Consider the following 12851-nt stretch of genomic DNA (forward strand, 5'->3'; position numbering starts at 1 on the left):
TCTTCCCACCCCTTCCTCAAACCCATTTCTCCCGGGAGGCCTTTCATGCACTGTCCCAGTTTGGCACCTGGCAGTTCTGGCCCCACCCTCTTTTTCTACCTCTCCCCGGAGCTCATTCCAGGTGCCCTTAGCAAATGACTCCCGAGGTATTTAAGTGGCCAAAGCTCAATGACCAATGAGGAAGGTGTGGCCCCGTGTGACAAGAGTTACCCACAGTCCCCGTGACCAGGAAGGAAGGTTGCTTAAGCAAAGCTGTTGTTTCTATTAGCCCGTTGTATCCAGATTTCAAGACTCCAAAGGTAGGGGAAACCTTATTTGTTTCTTTCGGGTGTGTGGAAGAGAAGGTCCTGTTTGGGTTTAGGATGTTTGGGTCAGGTTGAATAAACAAATGATACGTTTCATTTGCTTTTTAATCGGACACCCCCACCCCAAATAAGTTAGGTGTGTAAGAATTTCAAATGCTGCATAGTTTGTCTTTTGAACATATTTAAATTACTGTGTGAGTATTTTGGGGGTGGAGGCCGGTGGGAATTGAGTTTGTCTCGCAGCTGTCCGCCATGCATACGCTGGAAAAAGCGGGGCCTCCCTCCCCTGAAATCAGCGCATTTTGGGGCGTCGCTTGCTATGCCTTCCGCTGTGGCACAGGAAGCAGGGTTTTATCACGAATGTCTAGATTTGCCCTCCAAAGCCCTTCCAGAGCCAGCCCGCAGAGAGGGCTTGTGACTTTCTTAGAGAAGGACCAACAATGAGGCCGCTACTCTGGGATTATCAGACATGTTGTGGAATGATAGAAAATCATTCTTGGGGGGGGGGCATTATACTTGCTGTTGGTGGACCATCGAATCCACTGGGACTCGCAGCGAACCGGGGCTAGAGTCATAAAACCCCTTCCAGGCTGTTCCAGGCCAGAATCTTGCCAGTCACTGGGCCTTTCCCCGGTGCAGCCACTGGGGAAGTTTGATCAGCCCCACTTTGGGGTTAGCAGCCAAGTGCTTAGCCATCCCCCTGTGTGACGTTTGTTGTAGTACTAACTCGGAGAAACCAGAGAAATGAAATCTAGACTCCCACCACGGATTTTGCCCAGAGATGGCTTTTATAGTATACATTACATGGTACGTTTTTTTTTTTCCAGAGCATGGAAAAGGGGAGATGGTACTGTTTTACTTCCTTTTAAATGAATTTTTAAAAATTTGAGTTTAATTCAGAGATTAGGTTTTCAAAGACACACCATAAAGTATTCAGTGCCCAACGTTTTTCATGTATCTCAAATTTCCCTATTATTTTTCAAACGGATGTAAGACACTGGCACTCAGAAATGTTCTCCTTTCATTAGATTTGGTGTGGCCTTTTGTGGGGAGTCCTTTCATGAGAGCTTCGCCAGACAACTCTACCTCTGGTTGGCTCTTTCTTGGGGTGGGGGCGTTCAGGATTCTTGCTCAGTGTCTCCTGCAGCACACGGCAGTGCTGGTTCTTCATTCCCAGTCTCGGTTCAAAGGTTTCCCCGAACTCTACAGATCAGAGGTCAGGCTCAAATTGCTGCAATTTGCTGTCGTTGTGTTCTGCAGATGGGCCAGGCTCTCACAGCGATGGTGATTGCTTTTTTTCCACTTCTGCACACAGGCAGTTAACAGTGTAATTTGTACAAGTCCGCCCTTGGCACCATGTTTAATGAGTAACTAGCTGGAGCCTTAGGTTTCACCGGTACAAGGTGCATGTTATAAAAAGGGTCAAATATCGGTTGGAAAAGACCGAGCGCCATCTCAGAGCCACCCCTGTGAATCATATGTCAAAGCACCAGTCATCTGAAAACCCTGTTCCCATGGTGTGTGAGCGCTCTCAGGTTTGGGTTCAGTTTCTCTGCTGCTAAGAGGCGGGTCATTTTGTGACCTGTGTGTGAGCTGTTGAAGCCACCCCAGCCTGCCTGGGAAGGAACGTGTGGCAGCCCACTTCCGGAAAGGTTCCAGCCTTGGAAAACCCGTGGGCAGTGCTCCTGTTGTCCTCTGGTGCCACTGCTGTTGGCCTGACGGCCCTGGACTCTCTGGGTTGGCCAGAAAGAACTGTCGGCTTACAGATAAGTGATTACAGATAAGGTGAAAATGAAATGGTTTTCTCAGAAACCATCGAAAATGCGTCCGCTTTGGAAGCATCGGAACAGGCAGGGACGTACTTCTGGGCCCAGGGTGGACTCCTGCTGGCCTCGTGAGTGGGCTGTTCCCTGCAGGATCAGCACGTCCAAACCACCAGCCCCTCCTTGGGAGAAAGACAGGGCTTTCTGCTTGGGGGAAGAGTTTCAGGCTCATAAATTCACAGGGGGCAGCTCTACCCTGGCCTATCAGGTCGTTGGAGTCCACAGTGACCCGAGGGCAGTGAGTTTGAGTTTTCTATGCCCCGGGGGTATCTTCACTCACAACAAGGTGAGCTCCTGCCTTTGTTCCTCCAGCCTCAGGAAACTGCCTTGGACAGTTGAGTCTGGGGCTCCCGAAAACAGAGTCATATCCATAGCTTTTTAAACCAGCGTGGACTCTGTACAGTATTGACTCTCAAGTTGAGTACCTCTCTGCCTGTCACATCGTTATAGCGAAAATGTGGCCTTTCTATCGCCCAGGGCTACAGTACAGGAAGAGACCAGTGGGTTCTTTCATGATGCAGCGGGAGGAAGCGTCTGGACACTGGGTTTAGGCCCATGGGTTCAAATCCCTTACAACTCCGTCACTCGAGCCTACAGAACCTTAGCCGGGGGTGGGGAGGTGGGGACACCCCCAAACCCATAGCGACCCTCTGGCGCAGAGTAGGACTGCCTCAGAGGCTCACCTGCGCCCTAGTCCTCATGGGGGAGCCCTGGTGACTCGTGGTTAAAGGACTCCCTTGTGAGCTGAGAGATGGAGGCTCCAGGGTGAGGCGTGGCCATCCGATGCCATAAAGATTTACAGCCACGGAAACCCTAAAGGGCAGTTCTGGCTGCTCATCTTCAGGCCAGTAGCTCGAATCCACCCGTTGCTCTGCAGGAGAGAGAGGAGTTTTCCACTCCTGTAAAGGTGGACCGCCTCAGACATGCACAGGCTCAGGTCTAGCCTATCCGCTGGGGCTAATATGCCTTGGAATGGACTTGATGTCAGTGAGTTTGAATTTTTTACTCCGTCCTATCAACTGCCGACCCCTTTTGCTAGTAGTACTTAATCCCTGTGCCACAGGGGGGGGGGCTCCTTATCAAAGGGCTATCTTGTTGTGTATCATAAACTTTATCCCACAGGGGTTTTTTGGGCGGAATCACACCGCTGTAAGGACTGAATAAGGTAATGTATGTAGAATGGTCAGCCAGTGCCTAATGTATAATAAGCAGTCAGCACCTGCCGCTGATAGGACCGTCCTTCATAGTACGTGACCACGCCAGGCCTTCCCTGGGTACCCTCTCACTTTGAGTTAGCCCTTTGGCCTTGGCTCGTTTCCAGAGGCAAAGTTCGAAAAAGTGATTGAGTAAGGCTTCATGATGCATCATTCTTTTTGAAGGTCATGGTCAAGGGCGTTCAAAAAATCTTCATTTTCAAGTCCAGCACTATTTCCCCCACTGAGCCTTGAAGAGGCCAGTGATTTTTTTCTTTTTTGGCCTAGCCGATTTGTTAAAGCAAAATTAGTTAAAGGATGTGAATCGATATTGTCTGACTCTGAGATTACTTTTCATTCTGCCCATTCATGAAGACCCTTATGAGATGTACCAGAAGAAGAAAAAAATTCCTTTCAGTGGACTAAAAATCTATTCCTAACAAAACAAACTAACAGCAACCAAAACAAGCAAACAAATAAGCAAACAGCTCAGGACCTATGCATGCCCCAGATGCCAGAAATCATAATACTGAGATTTTTTCCATTCAATTTCTTAATTTCATTTCTGTGAAGCAAAGAAGTGACATTTGAAGACCACAACATGGTTTCAGTCATCCATATAATCTAAAAAGTATGTACCGTTATACTCGAGTATAAGCCGACCTGAATATCAGCTGAGGCACCTAATTTTACCACAAAATTGCATTAAAAATGTGCTGAAAAACTCAGCTTCTACGTGAGTATATTCGGTACTTAATAATAAAAAAAGGTCGTCCCACCACTTCACATAATTTTCAGCCCGTGTCCCGTATAACTTGATGGCAGTGGTTCTGTGTGCTTTGCAAGGAGTGGGTGCGGAGCACGGGGTTACATATTGGGCTGTTGTCCACAAGGTCCGAAGTTCAAAGCCACCCGCCACTCCACGAGAAAAAGGTGGAGTCTTCATCTCCTGTAAAGCCCACAGAGCAATTCTCCCTGCCCTTGAGCGTCCCTATCAGTTGGTATCGGTGGCTGGCGGAACAGGATGCCTTTATGTGTAACATCTTCTCCTTAAAACAACTCTCATGTGACGTGTTCATAGCAGCTTCAGTTTACAAGTGAGGCTCAGTGAGGTGAGTGGTATGCACATGGTCACACAGCGCTGGTGACAGGGACCATTAGGACCCTGTCATCTGACCCTTGCTTCAGGGGCCACATGGCAGTTTTAAGCTCCTCTGCCAAGGAGCTTTGGTAGTGTAGTAGTTATGTGTTGGGCTTTGAACTACAAGGTCAGCAGTTTGAAACGAACATCTGATCCTCGGGAGAAAGATGAGGCTTTCTACTCCCATAAATGCTTTGGAAATGGAATTATACACTGTGGGTCACAGCCTAGGCAACCCACAGGGGAGTTCCACTCTGCCCTATAGAGTGGCCCTGCTTTATAATCAACCCAGTAGCAGTGAGTTTGGAGGGGTGTTTTGGTACCAGTACCCAAGGAGCCTTGGTGACGTAGTGCGTTACCTGTTTTGCTGCTAACTTCTAGGCCAGCAGTTTGAATCTACCAGCTGTTCCGTGGGAGAAAGATAAGGCTTTCTACTCCCATGAAGTGTTATAGTCTCAGAAACCCACAGGAACAATTCTACGTTCTCCTGTATGACCTGTCTGAGTTGGAATTACTCGATGGCAGTGGTTTTTATTTTACTTGAGTGGTCACGTCCATGTGTACCATGAAAGGTTTGCACTTGGTTTCAACCGAGATTGGGGTTCAAACTCACCCATTGTTAGCCAAGAGAAGGACCCACCACCTCTTCCTTAAGGACCACAACCAGGAAAACCCCTCGCAGCTCCGTTCTGCTCTGTAGCACAAAGGGTTTTTATGAGCTAGAATCGACCTGGTGACAGTGAGTTTGGTTTGGATGGAGTTTTATTGATTTTTGACCAGCATCCCTGGGTGTGGGCAATTGGCTTATCACAGGCGAAGGTTTGTTTTTTAAAAAAGAATTCCAAATATTCTATTCTGGTGGAAGGGGCAAAGTGATGATTAGCCTAGGTGAGCTGAGAGTAGAACATGACATGGAACTTGAAGTTAAGCTGGTATATCTTTTGAAAAGTCGAGGGTAAGGGGATAGAGCAACTTCATGTGCTTAGTTAGCCGTGTCACCAGAACAGAGGGGAACTGCATGGTTTGAGACCAGGAAAGATTGTATCCTCTCACCATCCCTACTGAATCTTTCTGCCAAACGATAACCTGGGAGACCAGGCTCTACGAAGAAGAACGCGGCATCGGAACTGGAGGAAGGCTCGTCGACAGCAACCTCCCGCGACCTGTGCGACTCATTTGCTCGCTGAACGTGAAGAGGGCCGTGAACCCCTTACTGACGAAGTTCAAAGTCTGCAGCCTTCAGGATGGCTTATCCTGTAACATAAGGAAAACACAAACCCTCATATCTAGACCAATACACATCGTGATCAGAGAGAAGAGCTCGAAATGGTCAGGATTTCATTTTATTTGGGTCCAAGATTTCATTTTATTTGGGTCCAAGATTTCATTTTATTTGGGTCCACAATCAACGCCCATGGAAGCAGCAGCCAAGAAATAAAAAAAAAAAAAACAGATGGCATCCAGCAAATTTGTGCTTCTTCAGAGTGACGTAGAGCAGAGAGAGCGCTTTGAGAACTAAGGTGCCCCTGCTCCAGTCAGCGTTTTCAGTCGCCTGTCGCATGCCACCGCGGGGCGCCGAGGGGAGCCTTTCTGTAACCCAGGCTGTCAGAGGAAGACACTGCGCGGCAAGGAGAGCGAGGGGGTGCACACAAGCTCGTGGGACAAAATGAATTTAAGACATGATGGCATTTCCCACACATTGTTGGAAGCCTCTGTATGTCCACATCCAGGATGCTCTTTAGAAGCCAGGGTGGTCCGACGCGGCCTCTTGTATGTTGGACAGGTAATTGGTAGGGACAAGTCCCTGAAGAAGGACATGATGCTTAGTGAAGTCCAAGAAATGTTTTTACCTTTCTAGAGAGGGACCATTCACAATTGTGCCTCACCATATGTGCCAGGCGTGGTGATCTATGAAGTTTTCTGTTTTCCACCCGATCCCTGCAAGGTAGGGATGCACTTTATAGATGTGCAGACGGGGGCTCTGGAAAGTTACATACTTCCCCCGGCTCCCTTAGCTAGGAAGTGAGCTCTACCGGATTCCAAGAATCATTCTGCTGCTTAGACCGTGTGCAATGAATTCCAAGACATGCCCTCCTGTAATCGGTACATTGACTTTTGTGGTTTATATATCAAACACGGGGATGTTGATTATTAGGTATTACCCACGATGCAGCACTAAGGAAGCCATCTTTCAGGCTTAAGTGAGGACTATACGTTTTGAATGGTAAATAGTTTTAAAAGCCATTGAGCTATGGTTTATTTGAGGGAGTGGCACTTTTTAGTACACCATTGACAACCAGATTTAAAACTAGGTCCCAGTTGAGCTATCTTAGGGATCCATCGAATTCCCTGCTGCCAGGTATTCAGATGTGAACGTGCCATTCTGTGATGCTGTCCAAATGATGGTGACTGATGTACAACAGCGCGAACTGTGGCCTGGTCCTGTGCCATTTGGGGGTCCGTGGTGTCAAGGGACACGTGGAACGTACCCGGAGCCTCAGGTCCCGGAGGAGGGTTCTCGGGGCTTGGGGAAGAATAATCTTACAGCCTGGCAGATTCTTCCCCAGATGTGAACTATCAGTGTCTTGTGCTGTGGCAGCATTTTAAGGTCTGAAAGACACGATCTGAAATACCTTTAGCGTGAGTATGTCCTCTTTGTTCCACTTTTGGTCGTATGCCGACTTCTCAGATTCTCCTTGGACCCTGAATCTCATTTTCATAGGACTCTCCGGGCAGGGTCGCAGGAGCTTAGGTCGCTGTGTCCATCCATGGTGAAGGCGGGGAGTGTGCTTCATGCTTGTTGAGATGCCTGTGAGCGGGAAGGAGTGTTTGATCCATGACCCAGTGATCCACGAGTGAAGAGTCACACTTGCCCCCAAGCAGAGAGGGCAGGTCATGAGCCAGATGCCCCTGTCACTTCCATAAAGAGCACGGTCTAGTCCTTTTGTCTCTGTGAGCATAAGGCGGCAACAGCCTACCCCTACGTCATGTCCGTTTTGAAGTCAGAGGCACGATCAAGAAAGCTTTTAGAAAAAGGCAGCAAATGAAAGAAAGTGGGCTTTAAAACTTTTTTTTATTGTGGTTCCTTATTTCTTCAACGTCACTTCATGGCTTCTAGGGTGCGCAAGAAACCCAAACCACCTCACTGCCATTGAGTCGATGCCAACTCATAGCGGCGCTCAGGGACAGGTCAGAACTAGGTGGGTTTGTTTCCAGGATTGTAACTCTATAGAAAGCCCTGTCTTTCTCCCTCGGAGTGACTGATTTTGAACTTCTGGTCCCGTGGTTAGCAGTCCTGTGTGTAATCTACTATGCCACAAGGCTTCTTGGGTGCGTGATAGAAAAATGGTTATTTATTTTTTCAGAAAAAAAAAAAGGCCCCGGATTTCTAATACACACAATGTAAGTTATGTTGAAATAGAAAACATTTAAAACATTTTTTAATCCCCTTAGGATTTGCCTCAAGTGGAGCTCCCAACACTGAACTGAGAACTCTCAAGTGAGCTGCCTGAATTTCCCAGCATTCTCGGGCTCTCCATCCTGCAAAGGCTCAGACACGTCAAATTGTTGGGTTTGGGTGAGTACACTTCCTGCAGTCGTCTGCGCCTCCCTCTCTTGAGCCCCTGACAGCCCCTCAAGCAGACACCTGCCTGCTGCTCGAGCAGTGTGTACCCAGAGTATGCGAACATGCTAACATAGTTGGGCACGCAGGGCGTCATTTTGAACCCATTCCATCAGCCCTAATTCCTTTGTTCAGTTTATATCTTAGGGGTCCTCAAGGAGCAAACACCACCGCAGGCCTGGGTGGGTGTTTGGGGTTTCAGAGATTGAGGAGTAATACTTTCTGTATTCTTATCCACCTGTCCCCTCTCCCCACTCTACCTCTCCCCTCCCTCCTTGAAAAAAAAATTCAATTCCTTTCGGTCGGCCTTCTCTTTCATGTGTATTGGGAAACAGGTCCTATGTATTAGCCAGGCCAGGATTCAAGGTGGTATTTTGTTTGCACATTAATGAAGAACTGATAACAGATCCTCAAGTTGTTGCTGTTGATACGTGCCATAGAATCTATTCCAACCCTTAGTGACCCCATGCACAACAGAACCAAAGGCTGCCTGGTCCGGCGCCATCCGCACAGTAGTTCCTGGGCTTGCTCCCAGTGTTGCAGCCACTGTGCCCACCCTCTTGTTGAGAACTGTGTTAGGCTGGGTTGACGAGAGACAAACACAGTGATACTGATATATGTGTACGAAAGAGCTTGATCTCAAGAAGTAGTTACATCGCAAAAGTGTCCCAGCCCAATCCAACTCAAGTTCATAAGTCCAATTCTAGCCCATAAGTCTCTCTTAAGACCCACGGAGCCATAAGCAATGACGCCAAATGCAGCAATATCACCAGCCGGTGGGTGCAAAGTCTGTGGATTCAGTGGCGGTAGATGCATCTCTAGGGCTCTGGAAGGTCTCTTAGTAGCTCATCGGCAGGAAGGTGAAGGCAGAGAGATCGAGGAGAGGTTCACAGGCCCTCCTTATGAGGAGGCCATGCCCATAGGGAGACACCATCAGACTGTGACCTGTTTGATGGGCTAGACTCTGCCTCTCTCTATATATGTTTTTTTTTAACCTCTATATTTTTATTGTATCTTCACGTTGACATGAAATTATGTTACTACCACGACCGCCCCGCGCCCCCCCCCCACCCCGAACATGATGCCCTCCCCAGGGATTGGTCTCTCCATCCTCAGACGTTCTTTCAATTCCGTCTCCTTTCTTGTACTATCGGGATAAAAATACCTTCCAGGTGACTCCTAGTTGCTACCATTCTGTGAATTTCGACATGACTCACAGCCTCTGGACCCCGATGTGATTGTCTACACTCGATTTTATTCTGTGGGTGGCAGCCCCCTATGCTTGTTCTGGCAGGGGGAGGGGAGAGATGCCAGAGCTAGTTAGCCACCAGCCTTTCCCTCATACCCACAGTCCTCAGATAGCTCGACAGTGGGCACAACCGATCCTGTGTGACAGAGCTGAGCTGCTGGTGACACGAATGTGCCCCACAGTCCCTTATTCTCTAGGCTGGGTTCTGGCTTCTCTTATTTGTTTGTTTGTTATGGGTAATTGAATTCAGACACTTGGTGATTGAAAAAAAAAATTGTCATTTTCCCCCTTTTAACAAAAATATACTCATTGAAGGAAATATACAAGTTATAGAAAGATAATGGTGATTGATAATAAAAGATTTTTACTCTTGAGGTTTTAAAAAATGCTACACACACATACACGCCGCAAGGCTAATCAAGTTGAGATTATGACATAAACAGTCCAGCCGTTGGCTGTGCCGTCATTCACTTAGCCATTGTCATGCTCCTGAGCATGCCTGGATCATTGCACTATGTTACAGAAACCTCCCGCGTGAGCCTGTATCATTGCACTATGTTACAGACACCTCCCATGTGAGCCTGTATCATTGCACTGTTACAAACACCTCCCGCGTGAGCCTGTATCATTGCACTATGTTACAGACACCTCCAGAGTGAGCCTGGATCATTGCACTGTTACAAACACCTCCCGCGTGAGCCTGTATCATTGCACTATGTTACAGACACCTCCAGAGTGAGCCTGGATCATTGCACTATGTTACAGACACCTCCCGCGTGAGCCTGTATCATTGCACTGTTTCAGACACCTCCAGAGTGAGCCTGGATCATTGCACTGTTACAGACACCTCCAGAGTGAGCCTGGATCATTGCACTGTTACAAACACCTCCCGCGTGAGCCTGTATCATTGCACTATGTTACAGACACCTCCAGAGTGAGCCTGGATCATTGCACTATGTTACAGACACCTCCCGCGTGAGCCTGTATCGTTGCACTGTTTCAGACACCTCCAGAGTGAGCCTGGATCATTGCACTGTTACAGACACCTCCAGAGTGAGCCTGGATCATTGCACTGTTACAGACACCTCCAGAGTGAGCCTGGATCATTGCACTATGTTACAGACACCTCTCGAGTAAATAGGCTGGTTTGTAGACCTTCCCTTGGGTTTCGCCTTTGTTTCTTAGGGGTGAATGTAGTCATTGGGCTAATGAGAATGCACTGTTGAATGATCCCTGTCAAAATGTACTAATTATACTTAGCTCCCATCCAGCCCCACCCATCACGTATGGCTGTGTTCATTACACTGCATACAAGTGAACGAAAGTACTACCGATTTAAAATGTTAACCATAGGTAGTCTATGTAGTAGCTCAGGAAATAAAAGTTTATCCCACCCAACTCTCCACCCTGCCTGCCCCTAACCAATACTATGCCCCTAAAGCAGAAGCCCATGTCTGATCTGCTCTACGGAATGTGACAGTTCAGCCCAAGGGGAAGCCACACTGGAGCTCTGCGTTCATTCACTTGGTATTCACTCTCACTTCTGTGTGTTCCTGGGCCATGTGTTTCTAAGGGACCAAAGAAGACCTTTCACTGTCTATGAGAAGCTTAATTAAAATCTAGTTGCTGAGTCAAGAGACACAGCAAACTGAACAAAAATCCACAGGCTACTTGACACTGATTTTTTTCTTTTAAGTAAAAGACTCAATGAGAACCATGCCCATAACCAAAGGAAGTCTTAGGGATGGCAAACGGTTGCAGCAGGTGCAACTTGGATTCAGCAGAGGACATGGACCGAGGGATGTCATTGCTGATATCGGATGGGTCTTGGCTGAAAGCAGAAAATGCCAGAAAGATGTTGTATCTCATTGACCATGCCAGGGCATTCAACTGTGTGGATCATAACAAACTATGGACAGCCTTGAGACGAATGGGAATTCCAGAACACTCCGTTGTCCTCATTTTGGAATCTGTACATGGAGTAGGAGGCAGTTGTGCACTTGGAACAAGGGGACACTGCATGGTTTACAGTCCAGAAAGGTGTGCTTCAGGGTTGTATCCTCTCATTGTTCTTACTCAACCTGTACGCTGAACAAATCAACAGAGAAGCTGGACTAGATGAAGAAGAATGTAGCATCGGGATTGGATAAAGGGTTATTAGCGACCTTTCATATGCAGGTGACACAGCCTTGCTTGCTGAAAGTGAGGAGGCCTTGAGCAGTTGCTGATGAAGGTCAAGGATGGCAGCCTGCAGTGTGGATTACAGCTCAGTGTCAAGTAGGGCAGAATCTTCAAACTAGACCTACAGATGACAACATGACAATGGAATCAAAGGTTGAGGTGGTCAAGGACTTTGTCTTGCTTGGATCCACTGCCAATGTTTATGGAAGCAGTAGTCAAGAGCTCAAAAGTGACATTAGGCAAATCTACTGACAAGACCTCTTTACAGTATTGAAAAGCAAGACGGAGGTTACTTTGAGGACGAAGGTGTGCCTAACCCAAGCCAAGATATTTTCCATCACTTCATATGCATATGAAAGTTGGACATTGAATGAAGAAGACCACAGAAAGGCCAGTGCTTTTGAATTGTGGCGCTGGAGAACAGCGTTGGGAGTACCGTGGACTGCCAAAAGGACAGACATCTGTCTCGGAAGAAGTACGGCCAGAGTGCTCCTTGGAGGCAAGGATGGGGAGGTTCCGTCTTAAATACTTGGGACATATTTCCAGGAGCGATCAGTCCCTGGAAAAGGACCTCACGCTTGGTCAAGCAGCAGACAAGGGGGAGGCCCTCCAGGGAGTGGGTCAACACAGTGGGTGGAACAGTGGGCTCAGGCATAGGAGCCATTGTGAGGCGGGCGCAGGACAGTGCCTGCTTGGTTCGGCGGTGCGCAGGGTGACTGCGGGCGACAGAGATAACAGCAACAAGCAGCCTTCATGGTTTGGCAGTGAAATTATGCCAGCTCTTTAGAAGTTCTCCGCCCTTGAAAACGTGGGGAAATGCTCAAGTGGAGCTTCTTTTAAATGAGAGGTTGTTACCAGGTGCCATCTAGTCGGTCTGACTCTAGCGACCCTTTTACAGAAGCGTGCCCACGACCCAGCCTGGGGCCTGCTCACACTTGTTGCTGAAAACCCCCAACCACCCCATGGGAGAAAGAGGAGGCTTTCTGCTCCCATCCAGGGTTACAGTCTTGGGCCCACAGGGGCAGTTCTGCCCTGTCTCCTGGGGTCACTGTACGTTGGCATTGACTCGGTAGCAGTGAGCTTAAATAGGACCAGAAGAATTTCCTTCAGGACGGGTTGTCTCAATTCTATTCCATAATTCACAAGGCACAGAGAAAATAACCCAGTGCTGAGGGGACCCCGAAGCAGGAGAAGGATCAGTGGACTCCCTGGAAAGCGTGCGGAATCTTGATGAAATTGACTCTAGGGTCTGAATCTAAGTTCCCCCTCACCTTGACACCCTTAACCTCCAAATCACGCGCACACACACACACACACACACACACACACACACACAC

The 12851-nt window shown here is 48.1% G+C and overlaps 1 protein-coding gene across 2 annotated transcripts in view; it reads left to right on the forward strand.

Moving 5' to 3' along the window:
* RBM47 (RNA binding motif protein 47) overlaps window positions 1-12851 on the forward strand; it is a 163327-nt gene that overhangs the window by 122510 nt on the left and 27966 nt on the right. For both annotated transcript variants that reach the window (XM_075544406.1, XM_075544407.1), the window contains one exon: window positions 7916-8039. The gene's annotated coding sequence lies outside the window, so the exon portion shown is untranslated. The remainder of the gene's footprint in view (window positions 1-7915; window positions 8040-12851) is intronic.

The sequence above is a fragment of the Tenrec ecaudatus genome, chromosome 3 (genome assembly GCF_050624435.1).
Source record: "Tenrec ecaudatus isolate mTenEca1 chromosome 3, mTenEca1.hap1, whole genome shotgun sequence".
Classification (NCBI taxonomy): Eukaryota; Metazoa; Chordata; class Mammalia; order Afrosoricida; family Tenrecidae; genus Tenrec; species Tenrec ecaudatus.